General features: G+C 45.8%; 1 long non-coding RNA gene across 1 annotated transcript; it reads right to left on the bottom strand.

The window, feature by feature from the left end:
* Nucleotides 1-13,346: 13,346 nt before the first annotated feature.
* On the bottom strand, nucleotides 13,347-16,760 carry LOC146858330 (uncharacterized). The gene is made up of 3 exons (XR_014979678.1): nucleotides 16,610-16,760; nucleotides 14,686-14,953; nucleotides 13,347-14,278 (listed from the first exon to the last, which is right to left on the bottom strand). It is a non-coding gene; the product is annotated as an uncharacterized LOC146858330 (long non-coding RNA).
* Nucleotides 16,761-18,347: the final 1,587 nt, after the last annotated feature.

The raw sequence follows: 18,347 nt of genomic DNA, 5'->3' as shown, positions 1-18,347 counted from the left end.
TGGGGGAGAAGCTGGCCCCCATCGCCACTCCATGTATCTGTTGGTACATTTGGTTTTTGAACATAAGCAGATTATTTTCAAGACAGAAGGTCAGCAAGTCAATTAACATTTTGTTATGCTGTACAAACTTGAGTGGCCTATTTGCCAAGAAATGCTCAACAGCTCTTAGCCCATCGTGGTTTCTTATACAAGTGTACAAAGAGGATACGTAAAGAGCTATTAAATAACAACCCTTATGCCAATGTATATCCTTGATTTTTCGAATGAAATCGATCGTATCCTGTACATAAGATTTAAGATTGTGAACATGTTCTTGTAAAAAGAAGTCAATGTATCTTGACATGTTCTGTAATGGTCCATCGCATGCCGCAATGATGGGCCTTCTAGGTGGTCTGTTGATATCCTTGTGCACTTTGGGAATAAAATATATTGAGGGTACTGTTTGGTTCTCTCTCAAATATTTATATTCCTCAAGGCTCAAAAGACCCCTGCTTTTCCATGCCAACAGTTTAGTGAAAAAGAGATCCTGAATGGCTTTGAATTTGTGAAGGGAGCTCTTACGATAGCAATCAGTATTATTCAATTGGGAATAGGCCTCAATCAAATATTCCTGTAAAGGCCACAGTACAATGTTCCCCCCTTATACGAATTCCTAATTACTAAGTTTTTCTCCTTTTTGAGTTTTGCTATCAATTGGCCATATTTTCTTTCATGATCGGATACTCTTCTATTATTTTTATTGATGTTGATGTTCAACTTCTTTACCTGTGCCACCACTTGTTCATTAAAAACGTCCAACGAATCCCGTGGCATAAATTTTGATTTTACTTTGAAAGGGGTATCCGGTTTCGCACAGACCTCTAATCCAGATGGTCTCCAATTTGAGGTGCCCCTTTCGTTCACCTCCTGAGTTAATGCTTCATCTGGGGCCCTACCATCCTGCTCCAGCTTGTGCAAGTCCTTCAATATATCATGATCAACTGCATTTAAATTTGACGCACCGGAAATGTCACTTGCGGATATCCTGCTCCCCACTGAAGTTGATGATACTTTTTTTATTTCAGTTTTCGTATAAATTTATAAATATCAGCACGGATCTGCATATAATCAAAATTTGACTCTGGGCAATACGAAAGACCCAATGAGAGCAGTTGCTGTTCTGCCACTGTTAAATCAACATTCGCCAGATTAATGATGGTGTTATCATTGGTGTGCTCCATGTGGATCTGTGTTCGTGATGTTCCCACTACTTGTTCTTCCAGGTTCCCCACCCCCGTCCACGAGCAGGTCGCCTGTTGCTGGCGCTTTCTGGCTGCTTGTCTCCTTTGCCTTCTACTCTGGGTTCGTCGTTTTTTGCCGGTCGATTTCTATGGCGTAATATCTCCCTTCTACTGCGTCTCAAATAATCCAGCTCCTCGCCCAAAGTGGGTTTGATGGCACTCTGTTTGGCACGGTCTCTTTGACCCTCCGTTTCTGACTCACTTTCAACCGTAGAGCTAAGGTCTGATATTGACGGAACCTCTTCTTGTGGTGAATTTCTATCAAACTGATTTTGTCCCTGTATTCGTTTATTTGCTGTTGCATTTCTGTAGGCATCAAATTTGCGGGCAAAAAATGTGCCCATTGGCGTAGTCCTCCTTGTCCCTTCTGAATTTATAAGTCTTTCTCTGTTTTATCTTCTCCTCCTCTTTTGGAAATCTGATCATCATCTCATCATGGAGTTTCATTTTCTGTTGGGAATCACCAAATATCTTTATTTCTGCGTCAAGAGCATCTATTTTAGTCTGCAAGTCACCCCGATCACACACACACACACATATATATATATATATATATATATATATATATATATATATATATATATATATATATATATGTTTTTTGTTTCACCAAAATGCCCTGAAGCATTGGAAGGTCACTCGACGGCGCTTCATACCATCCGGTTATTTTTGCCTTGAACAACTCACGTTGACCTCCCCATTAAAATCTGCCATGTTGCCGACGCGTTTCAAGGCATATCCGCCTCTTCTTCATGGGCTCACTTAAAACATCACACTGACACCTCACCTTCAATTCGACATTACGATCATTTATTGGCACGCAAAGCGCCCCCAGTGGGCGTTCCTCAGGTCAATTATCCCCCATTGTCTGCTGGGACAAGCAAGTCCCTGAAGGTGAGTAACATTAATCCCTTTAGTAGGTTCAGTGTGCGTTCGTTCTGGCGTATGTATTTGTAATCCTATAGTAGGTAGGAGACAGTCTATGCAAGCAATTTATGTTCAGAAACGCCGTGCTGACAGGTCAAAATGCAGTTCTAACCCCAGCCTTTCATCCAGTAGAAATGGTGCTCCTTCCCACGGCCGGGCTGCCGTGTGTATATTTGTTTCACCAAAATGCCCTGAATCATTGGAAGGTCACTCGACGGCGCTTCATACCATCCGGTTATTTTTGCCTTGAACAACTCACGTTGACCTCCCCATTAAAATCTGCCATGTTGCCGACGCGTTTCAAGGCATATCCGCCTCTTCTTCATGGGCTCACTTAAAACATCACACTGACACCTCACCTTCAATTCGACATTACGATCATTTATTGGCACGCAAAGCGCCCCCAGTGGGCGTTCCTCAGGTCAATTATCCCCCATTGTCTGCTGGGACAAGCAAGTCCCTGAAGGTGAGTAACATTAATCCCTTTAGTAGGTTCAGTGTGCGTTCGTTCTGGCGTATGTATTTGTAATCCTATAGTAGGTAGGAGACAGTCTATGCAAGCAATTTATGTTCAGAAACGCCGTGCTGACAGGTCAAAATGCAGTTCTAACCCCAGCCTTTCATCCAGTAGAAATGGTGCTCCTTCCCACGGCCGGGCTGCCGTGTGTATATTTGTTTCACCAAAATGCCCTGAAGCATTGGAAGGTCACTCGACGGCGCTTCATACCATCCGGTTATTTTTGCCTTGAACAACTCACGTTGACCTCCCCATTAAAATCTGCCATGTTGCCGACGCGTTTCAAGGCATATCCGCCTCTTCTTCATGGGCTCACTTAAAACATCACACTGACACCTCACCTTCAATTCGACATTACGATCATTTATTGGCACGCAAAGCGCCCCCAGTGGGCGTTCCTCAGGTCAATTATCCCCCATTGTCTGCTGGGACAAGCAAGTCCCTGAAGGTGAGTAACATTAATCCCTTTAGTAGGTTCAGTGTGCGTTCGTTCTGGCGTATGTATTTGTAATCCTATAGTAGGTAGGAGACAGTCTATGCAAGCAATTTATGTTCAGAAACGCCGTGCTGACAGGTCAAAATGCAGTTCTAACCCCAGCCTTTCATCCAGTAGAAATGGTGCTCCTTCCCACGGCCGGGCTGCCGTGTGTATATTTGTTTCACCAAAATGCCCTGAAGCATTAGAAGGTCACTCGACGGCGCTTCATACCATCCGGTTATTTTTGCCTTGAACAACTCACGTTGACCTCCCCATTAAAATCTGCCATGTTGCCGACGCGTTTCAAGGCATATCCGCCTCTTCTTCATGGGCTCACTTAAAACATCACACTGACACCTCACCTTCAATTCGACATTACGATCATTTATTGGCACGCAAAGCGCCCCCAGTGGGCGTTCCTCAGGTCAATTATCCCCCATTGTCTGCTGGGACAAGCAAGTCCCTGAAGGTGAGTAACATTAATCCCTTTAGTAGGTTCAGTGTGCGTTCGTTCTGGCGTATGTATTTGTAATCCTATAGTAGGTAGGAGACAGTCTATGCAAGCAATTTATGTTCAGAAACGCCGTGCTGACAGGTCAAAATGCAGTTCTAACCCCAGCCTTTCATCCAGTAGAAATGGTGCTCCTTCCCACGGCCGGGCTGCCGTGTGTATATTTGTTTCACCAAAATGCCCTGAAGCATTGGAAGGTCACTCGACGGCGCTTCATACCATCCGGTTATTTTTGCCTTGAACAACTCACGTTGACCTCCCCATTAAAATCTGCCATGTTGCCGACGCGTTTCAAGGCATATCCGCCTCTTCTTCATGGGCTCACTTAAAACATCACACTGACACCTCACCTTCAATTCGACATTACGATCATTTATTGGCACGCAAAGCGCCCCCAGTGGGCGTTCCTCAGGTCAATTATCCCCCATTGTCTGCTGGGACAAGCAAGTCCCTGAAGGTGAGTAACATTAATCCCTTTAGTAGGTTCAGTGTGCGTTCGTTCTGGCGTATGTATTTGTAATCCTATAGTAGGTAGGAGACAGTCTATGCAAGCAATTTATGTTCAGAAACGCCGTGCTGACAGGTCAAAATGCAGTTCTAACCCCAGCCTTTCATCCAGTAGAAATGGTGCTCCTTCCCACGGCCGGGCTGCCGTGTGTATATTTGTTTCACCAAAATGCCCTGAAGCATTGGAAGGTCACTCGACGGCGCTTCATACCATCCGGTTATTTTTGCCTTGAACAACTCACGTTGACCTCCCCATTAAAATCTGCCATGTTGCCGACGCGTTTCAAGGCATATCCGCCTCTTCTTCATGGGCTCACTTAAAACATCACACTGACACCTCACCTTCAATTCGACATTACGATCATTTATTGGCACGCAAAGCGCCCCCAGTGGGCGTTCCTCAGGTCAATTATCCCCCATTGTCTGCTGAAGTCAAGCTATCCTGGCTGATGACGGCTGATAGCCAGAAACCGGTCCTAGGATGCTTGATTCCGGTCCAGGGAAGACATGGCTTGGCAGTTCGGGCTGGACTGTTCCCATGAGGCACAGGGTCAAGACTGATTTGCATATGGCCATGTCTAAACTGGGGTGGTGTAGTGGGCAAAAGAACGATGGATTTAACCCAGATCTCTTGACTGGGGGAGAATGTCTGCATTGTCAGCATTCCGTCCATCATTTGTTTGTTGTAACGCTTTTCGCCCTCAGTGGGATGGGTATTCCCAGACGTGGGACCCGTGCTCACTACGCCACTGAAGTCAAGCTATCCTGGCTGATGACGGCTGATAGCCAGAAACCGGTCCTAGGATGCTTGATTCCGGTCCAGGGAAGACATGGCTTGGCAGTTCGGGCTGGACTGTTCCCATGAGGCACAGGGTCAAGACTGATTTGCATATGGCCATGTCTAAACTGGGGTGGTGTAGTGGGCAAAAGAACGATGGATTTAACCCAGATCTCTTGACTGGGGGAGAATGTCTGCATTGTCAGCATTCCGTCCATCATTTGTTTGTTGTAACGCTTTTCGCCCTAAGTGGGATGGGTATTCCCAGACGTGGGACCCGTGCTCACTACGCCACTGAAGTCAAGCTATCCTGGCTGATGACGGCTGATAGCCAGAAACCGGTCCTAGGATGCTTGATTCCGGTCCAGGGAAGACATGGCTTGGCAGTTCGGGCTGGACTGTTCCCATGAGGCACAGGGTCAAGACTGATTTGCATATGGCCATGTCTAAACTGGGGTGGTGTAGTGGGCAAAAGAACGATGGATTTAACCCAGATCTCTTGACTGGGGGAGAATGTCTGCATTGTCAGCATTCCGTCCATCATTTGTTTGTTGTAACGCTTTTCGCCCTAAGTGGGATGGGTATTCCCAGACGTGGGACCCGTGCTCACTACGCCACTGAAGTCAAGCTATCCTGGCTGATGACGGCTGATAGCCAGAAACCGGTCCTAGGATGCTTGATTCCGGTCCAGGGAAGACATGGCTTGGCAGTTCGGGCTGGACTGTTCCCATGAGGCACAGGGTCAAGACTGATTTGCATATGGCCATGTCTAAACTGGGGTGGTGTAGTGGGCAAAAGAACGATGGATTTAACCCAGATCTCTTGACTGGGGGAGAATGTCTGCATTGTCAGCATTCCGTCCATCATTTGTTTGTTGTAACGCTTTTCGCCCTAAGTGGGATGGGTATTCCCAGACGTGGGACCCGTGCTCACTACGCCACTGAAGTCAAGCTATCCTGGCTGATGACGGCTGATAGCCAGAAACCGGTCCTAGGATGCTTGATTCCGGTCCAGGGAAGACATGGCTTGGCAGTTCGGGCTGGACTGTTCCCATGAGGCACAGGGTCAAGACTGATTTGCATATGGCCATGTCTAAACTGGGGTGGTGTAGTGGGCAAAAGAACGATGGATTTAACCCAGATCTCTTGACTGGGGGAGAATGTCTGCATTGTCAGCATTCCGTCCATCATTTGTTTGTTGTAACGCTTTTCACCCTAAGTGGGATGGGTATTCCCAGACGTGGGACCCGTGCTCACTACGCCACTGAAGTCAAGCTATCCTGGCTGATGACGGCTGATAGCCAGAAACCGGTCCTAGGATGCTTGATTCCGGTCCAGGGAAGACATGGCTTGGCAGTTCGGGCTGGACTGTTCCCATGAGGCACAGGGTCAAGACTGATTTGCATATGGCCATGTCTAAACTGGGGTGGTGTAGTGGGCAAAAGAACGATGGATTTAACCCAGATCTCTTGACTGGGGGAGAATGTCTGCATTGTCAGCATTCCGTCCATCATTTGTTTGTTGTAACGCTTTTCGCCCTAAGTGGGATGGGTATTCCCAGACGTGGGACCCGTGCTCACTACGCCACTGAAGTCAAGCTATCCTGGCTGATGACGGCTGATAGCCAGAAACCGGTCCTAGGATGCTTGATTCCGGTCCAGGGAAGACATGGCTTGGCAGTTCGGGCTGGACTGTTCCCATGAGGCACAGGGTCAAGACTGATTTGCATATGGCCATGTCTAAACTGGGGTGGTGTAGTGGGCAAAAGAACGATGGATTTAACCCAGATCTCTTGACTGGGGGAGAATGTCTGCATTGTCAGCATTCCGTCCATCATTTGTTTGTTGTAACGCTTTTCGCCCTAAGTGGGATGGGTATTCCCAGACGTGGGACCCGTGCTCACTACGCCACTGAAGTCAAGCTATCCTGGCTGATGACGGCTGATAGCCAGAAACCGGTCCTAGGATGCTTGATTCCGGTCCAGGGAAGACATGGCTTGGCAGTTCGGGCTGGACTGTTCCCATGAGGCACAGGGTCAAGACTGATTTGCATATGGCCATGTCTAAACTGGGGTGGTGTAGTGGGCAAAAGAACGATGGATTTAACCCAGATCTCTTGACTGGGGGAGAATGTCTGCATTGTCAGCATTCCGTCCATCATTTGTTTGTTGTAACGCTTTTCGCCCTAAGTGGGATGGGTATTCCCAGACGTGGGACCCGTGCTCACTACGCCACTGAAGTCAAGCTATCCTGGCTGATGACGGCTGATAGCCAGAAACCGGTCCTAGGATGCTTGATTCCGGTCCAGGGAAGACATGGCTTGGCAGTTCGGGCTGGACTGTTCCCATGAGGCACAGGGTCAAGACTGATTTGCATATGGCCATGTCTAAACTGGGGTGGTGTAGTGGGCAAAAGAACGATGGATTTAACCCAGATCTCTTGACTGGGGGAGAATGTCTGCATTGTCAGCATTCCGTCCATCATTTGTTTGTTGTAACGCTTTTCGCCCTAAGTGGGATGGGTATTCCCAGACGTGGGACCCGTGCTCACTACGCCACTGAAGTCAAGCTATCCTGGCTGATGACGGCTGATAGCCAGAAACCGGTCCTAGGATGCTTGATTCCGGTCCAGGGAAGACATGGCTTGGCAGTTCGGGCTGGACTGTTCCCATGAGGCACAGGGTCAAGACTGATTTGCATATGGCCATGTCTAAACTGGGGTGGTGTAGTGGGCAAAAGAACGATGGATTTAACCCAGATCTCTTGACTGGGGGAGAATGTCTGCATTGTCAGCATTCCGTCCATCATTTGTTTGTTGTAACGCTTTTCGCCCTAAGTGGGATGGGTATTCCCAGACGTGGGACCCGTGCTCACTACGCCACTGAAGTCAAGCTATCCTGGCTGATGACGGCTGATAGCCAGAAACCGGTCCTAGGATGCTTGATTCCGGTCCAGGGAAGACATGGCTTGGCAGTTCGGGCTGGACTGTTCCCATGAGGCACAGGGTCAAGACTGATTTGCATATGGCCATGTCTAAACTGGGGTGGTGTAGTGGGCAAAAGAACGATGGATTTAACCCAGATCTCTTGACTGGGGGAGAATGTCTGCATTGTCAGCATTCCGTCCATCATTTGTTTGTTGTAACGCTATTTACCTTAGAAAGCACAGTAACCATTGTGCACAAACATAGTAGAAAAACTTCCATTACACATTTACCGGTATGTATTATTAAAATAAAAGAAATCAATTTTGTGAGAAATCATGATATGAAAAAAAGAAATCAAATGCATCAGGAAATAAATACATTTAGGTTGTAGTGCAAACTGCGCATAGCCCATATTTGTACTGTGTGAAAAGTTAAGTGACTAATAAATTCTCAGTCCCGAGCTGACTGCTCCAAATGCTTGTTTAAAAATAGAAATAGAATTCATCCTCTTCAAGAGACCAAAAACGACAGTACATTTTAGAATGCAAAGAAAACACATAACTCGGATCAACCGACCCCCAGTCAACTGCTCTCCAGGGCCTCACTTCTAGAAAAAGGCACCTGAAAATGCCATCAAGTGCATACTATGGGCTCTTTAGAAGGGAAACTGCTGAGATGTGAAGGGATCAACACCGAATGGGTTGTACTCCGGGGGGAACAACAGAACAATCATAACCAATTTGTTTTGCAGAGAATCAGAAGATACCTGCCTGATTGTGAAAGACTAGCTGGAGGAGACAGGGGAGGGGAGAAAGCCCTGCTGGAGACACTAGAGAGAGGGGAAGACAGTGGACACAACAGATGGGTTCAATGGCGGGAGCCAATTGACGTCTCAGCCCAAATGTACATGGAGCTCATCATCCTGATTGAGGCCACCGGGATGTTTATTGCTGAGACAAATGATACACTGGTATTCTAGTCTTCTCAGGGCTCGTTCTCTGTCTCCACCTCTTGCTTTTGCCGGAACCCTGTCGATACCAAAAAAGTAAATCTTGAGACCTTCAGTAGTGTTAGGAACATGCAGCATATTACAATGTCTAGACATAGGATACGTTACATCATTGTTCCTGATAGCCCTGAGATGTTCAAAAACCCTTTTCTTCACAGGAAATATTGTACTGCCCACATAACGCAAGCCACAGACACAAACCAAAACATATACCACAAAATCACTTTCCACTGGGTAAAGACACCATTTTCACATTAGTACTGAGTGAGCATGCTATGCATTTTCCACACTTGTGGAAATCCGGGAGGTCCCTCAGCCATGTGCTGCCTTGTGTGCGCCCTGGCTCATCCAAAGTGTGTACCAAAATGTCCTTGAGTGAATTGCATCTATGATATGTTATGTGTGGACTGGGGCTGACCATCTTCCCAATCGTAGGGTTCAATCTCACTAAGTGCCAATGTGTTTTTTACTATGGTCTTGACTGCTGCAGAGTTAGAGTTAAATGTCGTAATCAGACAAATAGCCTGATTCCTACCTCTCTGTGATTCAGGTATAAGGAGGCTATCCCTGTTTGTTCTACTCACTTTCAATCTGGCTGTTTCCACTACCTTGTGTGTGTATCCTCTCAACAGGAATCTCTCCACCATCTTTTTCTCTTCTGTGGTGTTTTTATAATATTTTATTATTTTTTTGCATGTACCAATACAAGAAAAAAATCACAAATCCTATCCTGGTTACCACACAGCCTCTACATCGACTCCCATTTGTGTGGCCCAAATCTTGTTCTTTCTCCAATCTGCTAATCCATACGTTTCAAATTTCAATGAACTTTAATAATCTAGATTCAAATCTCTTTTAATCTATCTACTCATTAAATTAACATGGGTGCATGTCACCATTTCCCAAAAATGACTTGCCTTACCACTGTCATCAGTGGCGGCTGGTGACATTTGAAAGTGGTGAGATGTAAAAGTATGGGATGAGTGCCCTGTGGCGAGCGAGCGTAGCGAGCGAGACCATCTGTAATAAGAGGGGTACATGGGCTTTTCCCCCTGGGAATTTTTTTTTAAAAGTGTGGGCCAATGGTGCATTTTCAAGCAAATTTGAGAAAGCAAGAAGGTTAATAAAGCAATTTAGGACATCATTAGGGCACAAAAGAATTTAAGCCTGTAACATGTGACTCAGACTGATACTACTTTGCATATTATGGAACCTCTGGTGGTCTTTTAATAAAAACACCTCTGTAGAGTGTTCAAGGTCCTATCGTAAGGCAGTATACAAAACCCATGCAACAGAGAGACCAATGGCAGCCGGCCTGTGCTGGTGGGAACATGGCGAGAAAATATTTAAAGACTGCACTGTGAGCGAACAAGAATTGCCTGCTCAGACTGTTTCCCACAGAACATGTTTGAAAACCCTCCTCTTCAAGCAGTGGTATAACAAAGGTGCCATGCATATTCTAACTTGTCAACTAGAAGAAGTGGAAAGTGCGGGAGGGAGCACGAGAGAGCAGGAGGGTGTCAGAGAGAGTGATAGGCAGAGAGACAGTAAGACAAAGAGAGCAGTGTGTGTGTGTAAATCAATCAATTTGTATTTATATAGCGCGACTTGTCACCCCAGAGGGTATCCAGGCACTGTGCGGGTAGTATGAGTCGAAGAGTCTGGTCTTGAGTCCCTTTATGAAGTCAGAAAGCGAGGTTGAAGTGCGAAGGTGGAGGGGTAGGGTGTTCTAGGACTTCGCGGCAAGATGTGAGAAGGGAAGAAATGAAGAGAGCGAAACAATGACGGGGAGAGAGAAGGGAGAAAGCAGAGGGAGAATGGGAGAGAGAAGAGGGCCTGGAATCAGAGATACAGAAGTAGAGAGGGACACAGGGAAAGAGAACGTCTGAGCGAGGGAGAGTGGACGAGAGTTGAAAATAGAGTGAACGAAAATGAATCATTCTTTTCCTAGTGGAAAAACGGTGTACTCAGTAACCCAACTGGTCACGTAGGCGCAGTGTTTCTCTCCATACTACACTATCACTTTACAGCATGTTGTTTTCACCTGAACTGTTCAGCTGGTTTGCTTTGTTTTACATCATACTCATTTATTGTGATAAAGTGAAAAGCACTGCAGTAGATCAATTTTGTTTATATATATACATATATATATATATATATACATATATATATATATATATAAAAAAATAAAAAAATAAAATATATATATATATATATATTTAGGAGTGCAGCCTGTAACAACAACACACATATAACATTTTATTATTCAAAAGTTGTGTTCATGCCTTTACTAGAGAGTTCACTCATGACTGCAGCTGTGCCAGCACAATATGCTGTTCTGCACTATTGTATGGCACAATGCAGTCCAGCACCAATACACTTCCAATCCACCTTGCACTTTCTGTGATGGTCTGCTCACGTTCCTCGTGGTCCTTAGGGTGTCATTCTCAGTTAATTATATGCACCGAACATACTTCTAAACTGGATCAATTGTAAAGCACCAAGAGACTTTTTAGGTCGAGTCTAGAGTCAGCGCGCATGCGATGCTGTGCAAGACTTATTGTAGAGGAGTAGTGAATAGAAGCCCCGCCCACTCTCCGCCCATATTTGCCATTGGCTTGTGTCATTGTCCATCCTAAATGCTCGCTTCTGATTCGTCAATAGGCTTGTTAGTCCCTCCTTAGTAGTACCTTCTCTTCATTTGTCACTTCCCATGGCGACTGGCCCCTTTACTTCAGTTTTACACAGTACATGTTATTTAGACTGTGAGCACTATTTTCTTTAACGAGGTTCTCCTACTGCAGGCACTGACATGCTTTGGTGTCTTCTTTACTCCCTCCCTCCCATTGTCAAGCCTTCTTCCATCACGCCCTCCCTCCCATTGTCCGTGCCTCCTCTTTCCCTCCCACCAGCCCGCCCTCCCGTTGTTCGTGCCTTCTCGCTCCCTGCTCTCCTGTTGTCTGAGCCTTCTCCCAGCCGCCCTCCCTCCTGTTGTCCATGCCTTCTCCCTCCCGTCCTCCCTCCCATTGTCCGAGATGTCTACCTTTGCAATGCAGTAGGTCTCGCGTAAATGCAAGCCCTATTGCATTGCAAATGCTTGTTAATCTTGTTATCTTTCCTGAGTAAACTTGTATACCTTGCTGGAGCAATCAGTACACCGTGTAGACGGGGTGCCACTGTCACTGAAGGTTGGCATTACTTGGTGACCCCATTAGCCTGCTGTCTCAGCAGCAGGGCTGATGTGTATAAATACATACAGAAAAAATTGATCTACTGCAGTGCTTTTCACTTTATCACAAAAAATGGATATGATGTAAAAACAAAGCAAACCAGACGAACATTTCAGATGAAAACAACATGGGGTAAAGGGATAGTGTAGTATGGAGAGAAATAGTGCGCATATATATTAAAAAGCGTGCACTTCAACTCCACTGCCTTTTAGCTTACCTGTAGTGCTTGTAACTTGTAGCGTAAAAGAGAGGTTCTCATTGTAGGAGCGTCCATAAAATGATTTTAAGGGGGAGGAAGTTAAAAGTGTTGAAAACCACTGCTACATAGTCTCCTGACAGACCTGCCTTCAGTCTGGATCTCTGACCTCCTCGCTCAGAGTGAGCTGCCAGGGCTCATGTTCACAGCACCTTGCTGCGGGTAGGGATGGAGAGCCCTGCTGCCTCGCACAGGCCGTGTATTTACAAGTATGGGCTCTGTTTACTCCAGGTTGCTGCTGCGCATCGGAGTTATTCAAGGGATAGTCAGAGCACAGTACTACAGTGACGTCAGGGTAGTTAGAACCCCGAGATGGGTAGAACACGTCCCTGATCTTGAGACGCTCACAACCTACCAGTGGCACGCAGAATGGGATGTAGGAGCCCGTCCCAGACCAGTCACTTACCAGTGTGGACTGTGACACTGCAGCATTTGTTGGGTGTTGCAAAGCCAAACCTCCTCTCTCGAGCTGCGTTCTCACCTCCGGCAGCAGTGCGTGCCCTGTGTTGCAGCACGGATAACAAGATTTACATATTCTCCTTATGTCACAGATTCTTATTCACAACAGCTCATTCGTACACTCATTCATTGGTGGGGCCCATAACACCAACACACTTGTCATTCAATCAAACTCACTCGAATCTGTACGCAGTAGAAAAGCGCTGGACATGTGGGTACCTTATTACCTATCAGGATTAATTTGCTTTACATTTTATACACATTATACATATACATCTTCAGAATCCTGACCTTAACATCAAGGCACTGCACCACTTGGTCGATGGACCAATTAGTTGGACTGGTTGATGGTGAATTAGAACCAGCTAAGACACAATTAAAGCCCAGGAAACATTTGATATTTTCTGTAATTAATTTAAGAACCACAAACTCATTTCTTATTAATTCAAATTTTGTTTATCTTACCATTAATTAAACTCTTAAATTGTCATTTATTCTCTAGAGCTCGCTATTTGATCAGTAAATTTATCAAAGGAAATATGAACATTCAGAAATTACTTTTAGACATAAAATTTTAGAAAAGTACATTGAATCTTTACCAATTTAGAGATGAAGGAAAGTTCAAATCAAACAGGAAGTTATCAGCATTCTCAAAAGAAGGCTCCCTCGAACGGACAGTCCAGTCATCACCAAAGGATCAAACCGGCATGCAAAATACAGGATACAGCGTAGAAAGCTCAGGGTTTCAGCAAAGTCCGAACATCAATCCGGAGCATGGACCAAATTCCACACTCAGACTGATAGCATAGAATTTAGGAAACACAAAGAAATAACCCAATGATATAGGCAACCACGACCGTGACCCAATGAAAGAACCGAACGAACGCTGCGGCAACCAACCCTTCCAACTCCTCCGACTCTGACGACCTCTAATGATTGATGAGAGGGTTTTATATACTTTCGTTGAATTACTTCATTTTAGATATAGAATCATTAGGGCAGACCAAAAGTTCTGATTGGACAGTTCGGGGTTATCAGTAGTTTGTTGAAATTTTCGCAGTGTAAACTGGTTCTCCATAATGACTTTTCACAAAGTTCTCAAATTGACATATTCTGTTCCGTTCCCAGGGAGGGGAAGAGTAACCATATTTCTTCCCAAGGTGAAAGGGTCCCACGGATAGGTCTTCTCTTTGTCTCTTCCTTGAGTCTCATTTGGTCATCCCTTGGCTGGCGATGAAGTCCTGACTTTCGTCCTTGGCAGGGAACACGATGTCAGGAGTTCAAGCTACCGTGTGATTTCAAGAGCAATCTGGGCATGCGCACAGGTCATCACGTCTACATGGTAGCATCTGCTTCAGAGAACGCCATCTTGGGTACTGCGGCCTAGTACGCCTGAATGCCAACTTAAGAAAAAATAGACATAACAGTAATTAAACTATAGAAATGAAGGTTCTGATGTTCAAACCCATACTAATCCCTATATATATATTAGTATTTTCCTAGCTGTAGCAACAATTAAAGCAATGCTACTTACCATTTGATGTTTTTAAAGCACAAACAATCACAAAGCAACATAAATCAGGCAATTTTACTATTTCACTACAATCTAAGGTTAGTTTGCGTACCATAGTTAATTAATTAATTGTTCTGTCATGCAATCAGCATTTTAGTCCCACGTGTACTTTGTGTTTATCAAGGTGCAAAGGTTGATTAGTAAATTTCACTCCAAACATGTTATTTAAATACATTTTAGAATGATTACGTAATTAATTTCATGCAAATTAGAGGAGGTATACAAAATGTGTTTTACCTGCTCCATCACCTGCTACCTCAGCTCCGTAGACTCCATCGCCGGTCACTCTCCTCAACTTTCCCGTGGCCGGTCCCACCAGCCCAGTTCTCCTGTCCTGGTCCGAGCTCCACTCTTCTCTCCAGCTCGCAGCCCAGCTCTCTCCCGCCCACAGCCTTAGGCCTCCAGGGCAATCAATTGTGCCAGCCGGGCTGGGGCCTCTCCTCCCAGCCACTAGCCTCCAGCCAATGGCGGCCCAGGGCCCCGCGGACCAGGATGAGCCTGAATACTAAATAGAAGAGGCAAAGGCCGGGTAAAGAATGGCAGGCGGCGGCTGAGCTTCATGCAGCAGTCAGGCAAACAACCCATTAGTCTGGCGTGACGTCACAGGCAGTAACAGTTGCGATGTGCTGCCTCCGGGTGTGCAGCTCACCTTCCTCAGGCCCGGCCTCACCCCATAACTCCAGCAGCGCCAGGATTTGCTGAGCGTTGACAGACCCTGACTCAGGTATTGGCTGGGTCAGGTGCTGCCACCGCTCATCTGAAGCCTTGGCATCTGCTGCAGCAATCCCTCAAACTCCTACATTGTACAGCCTGGCGAGGGCTCAAGTGCGCATGTCGGGCTGGTCGGAGCAAGGCACTCGACATCAGGGTTGGATTAGGATGATTAAAAATCGGCCCGGTCATGCTAAAAAAAGTGGTCCACTTTTGCATATTGCCTTTCCGCAAAACACTACTTTGGCTAAGTTTTATAAAAAGAGGGGGGGGGGGGGGTCTCTGACAGAGGCATGTTTTCTGCTCGGGCCCCCTGCCCCCGCTCAATATGCATACATTAATGGGCCGTCCCAGCGAGAGAAAGGGAGTGACAGCTCTGCCTGTTGATAAAAGGGAGGTAATGGACACCCATCTGACTCCAGAAAGGCCACTCAGGCACCCATTGGGCTGCTTGTGGCATCCAAACAACACAGACACCGCCTAAATCGCCCCACCCCCTCCCCAACAGGCTGCCCAAAAAAGCAGCCCACAGCTGGAACTCGGATACCAGCCCTTAGGCCATTGCCCGAGTGCCCACCTTACCAATCCGATCCTGCCCGACATGTGCACTTCACCCCAAGGAGCAGGCTCGGAGTGAAGACTTCCCCCTCCCCCATGCAACGTCGTTCTTTGACCAGGTAATGGTCATGCCGTGCACTGCAGTGAGCATAAAAAATGTATTTTGGCAAAGAAACAGGGGGGTGATGCCCCCGCACCTATATAAAGATACTGCCCCTGTCTGTCATTCTTATTTCTATTAATTTACTTCTAGCATAAAACTGGAGTGAATGCATGAGATCTCACTGCCACAGACAAAACCCAATTAACCTACAATGAAGAGAAAGCAAAGGAAGAATAATTTACCACCAAAGTACCTCTAGCCCAGGGTCCAGGATTAGCATGCTACTAGCCGCAAAGTGCTTCAACGCCTCAACAATGATAGTAGGCGCTAAATAAATGTCATTACAAAACCTTATCATTCCCCATTCAGTGGAAAAACTTGGAACTGGCTGAAAAAAGCTCCCCAGTGTCATTTTTGCCGCAGGATATTGCCCTCCCACCGTCCAGTCAGAGTGAGGAGCTAAGAAATCAGGACGGAAGGTGAAATGGCGGCCCAACACTGACTGGCACCGGTGTGCCCATTTCCATTCGAATGCACTGCCATGATGCTGCCTACCACAAACCCCCCTTGCCCATATTTTTGCCTGCCTGCTCTACCATGACAGGGAAGGGTTAACCCCGCTTTCATACAGTTGAATGGATCGCTTCCCCTCCCGACTCGCTCGGAACACAAACCAGGGAATTGCGGCTTCTTGGAACCGCGGGATGTCTGTTCTCTTCGGAAGGCGCCGCCCGCGATAATTCATCAGTGGCTTAAACTGCAGGGGATTTAAGATCTCCCATTACTCACCGGGATAACATCGCACAGACTCAGGGGACGAGGGATATTTATGTTTCCTCCCGCGCCGCCTCTGGGTTACAGAGCAGAATACGTCAGCAGGAGCGCGTCCATTTTAAACAGGATGTCCGAAGGGACCGTGGTCTGGGGAGCATGCTGACCGGCGGGCGTAGTGGCGGCTGGCTGTGACCTTTGAACCTGGCGGGCGCAGATCAGTTTCAAGCCTATCCTTGCTAAGAAGGTAGCTATGGTCCCTCCCCCATCCCTCCCATGGACAGTTTTGGGAAAACCCCCAAAATGCAAATAGTGCATTTTGCAGGATACTCTGTCAGACTTTACCGAACAGTCATAGAAAGTACAGGCTCGTGAAATATTTTAGGGATGTATGGTTTGCTGAGGGAATCGCACTCTCCTCTGAAGTGTTTAGAATTGCTTGAATACTCCATTGGCAAATAAGATCGATATCAACTATTTTTATTTTGTCCACAAATACCAGCCCTTTCATTTTTGAAAAGATGCTAATTTTGTCTACAATTAGCGATATTTCATTTTTTAATTCGCTTATTTGGCCCACAAACAACAGCGTGACATTTTAGTAAAAACATTCGTAATTGTATTCCCCCAAACATCTTTTTTTTTTAAAGTACTTTAGCGACATAAGAGAATTAATCAACAATACATAAGATCAGATACAACGAAAACAGGTTCAGCCTAGAATACAGCCAAGCAAAGAAGTTTAACATCGTCTATCGAGGAAATCAATCGGAATCAAAGTAAGGCCCCCAGATTTTATCAAATTTTCTTGTACCTCCCACCCGCATAGCATAAATTTGTTCACTTTTCCTAACTCTCCTCATTTTCTGTATCCACTCTACTTTAGATGGGATCTGTTCTGACCGCCAGTTCTGCAATAACAAAGATCTTGCCACTGCCATTGCTATAAACAGTAATTTAACAGAATGGGTGGGGATTTTAAGATCCGGGTCAAAACCATAAAGCATCAATTTTTCATTAAAAGGAACCGTAATTTTATAATAGGCCTGAAAAAAACCCAAAAATCTCTTCCCAAAATATCCTGATTTTCGTACAATGGACCATTACATGGGACCAGTTGGCAAAAGTATGCTGTATACATCTGAAGCAGTTCGATGGATAATTTGAATACATTTTGGAAATAGCCGCAGGAGTACGATATAATAACCATTTCCCAAAGAATAACATTCTGCGCCAATTAGCTCCTCTAAGTATACTAAAATTAAACTGATTAATGGTCCTCCAAGTATTCGTAGATAATACTTGATTTTCCTGTTCCTGCCATTTTTTAATTTCTTTTTGACATAAATCCTTATTCCCACAAACATCAGTGTGTGTTTTTCAGTGGCCAGAGGTAGCCCCATATCCAGGGGCAGCTGGTACCCGTTGAAAGTGGTGGGTGAGTGAAGTGCCCCATCACTTCCCAAAAAACTAAGTAAAACACCCCCTCCCTCCAAAACCCCCAAATAAAACACCCCCTCCCTCCAAAACCCAAAAGTAAAACACCCTTCCCTCCAAAAGCCCAAAATAGAGTACCTCTCCCTCCAAAAGCCCAAAATAAAACATTCCCTCCCTCCAAAAGCCGAAAAAACAACTACAAAAACATTTTAAATAAATGGTACTTGTCAACGGCTGCTCGTCCTCCCCGTTATTCCACTTCTGAATCTCCAGTCTACTGTGGAAGTCAAGCTCCCCTAACCAGTCCAGATGCTGCTCT

The sequence above is a fragment of the Triturus cristatus genome, chromosome 3_2 (genome assembly GCF_964204655.1).
Source record: "Triturus cristatus chromosome 3_2, aTriCri1.1, whole genome shotgun sequence".
Classification (NCBI taxonomy): Eukaryota; Metazoa; Chordata; class Amphibia; order Caudata; family Salamandridae; genus Triturus; species Triturus cristatus.
Note: the sequence above shows the minus strand (reverse complement) of the source record. Positions and strands in the feature narration are given on the sequence as shown.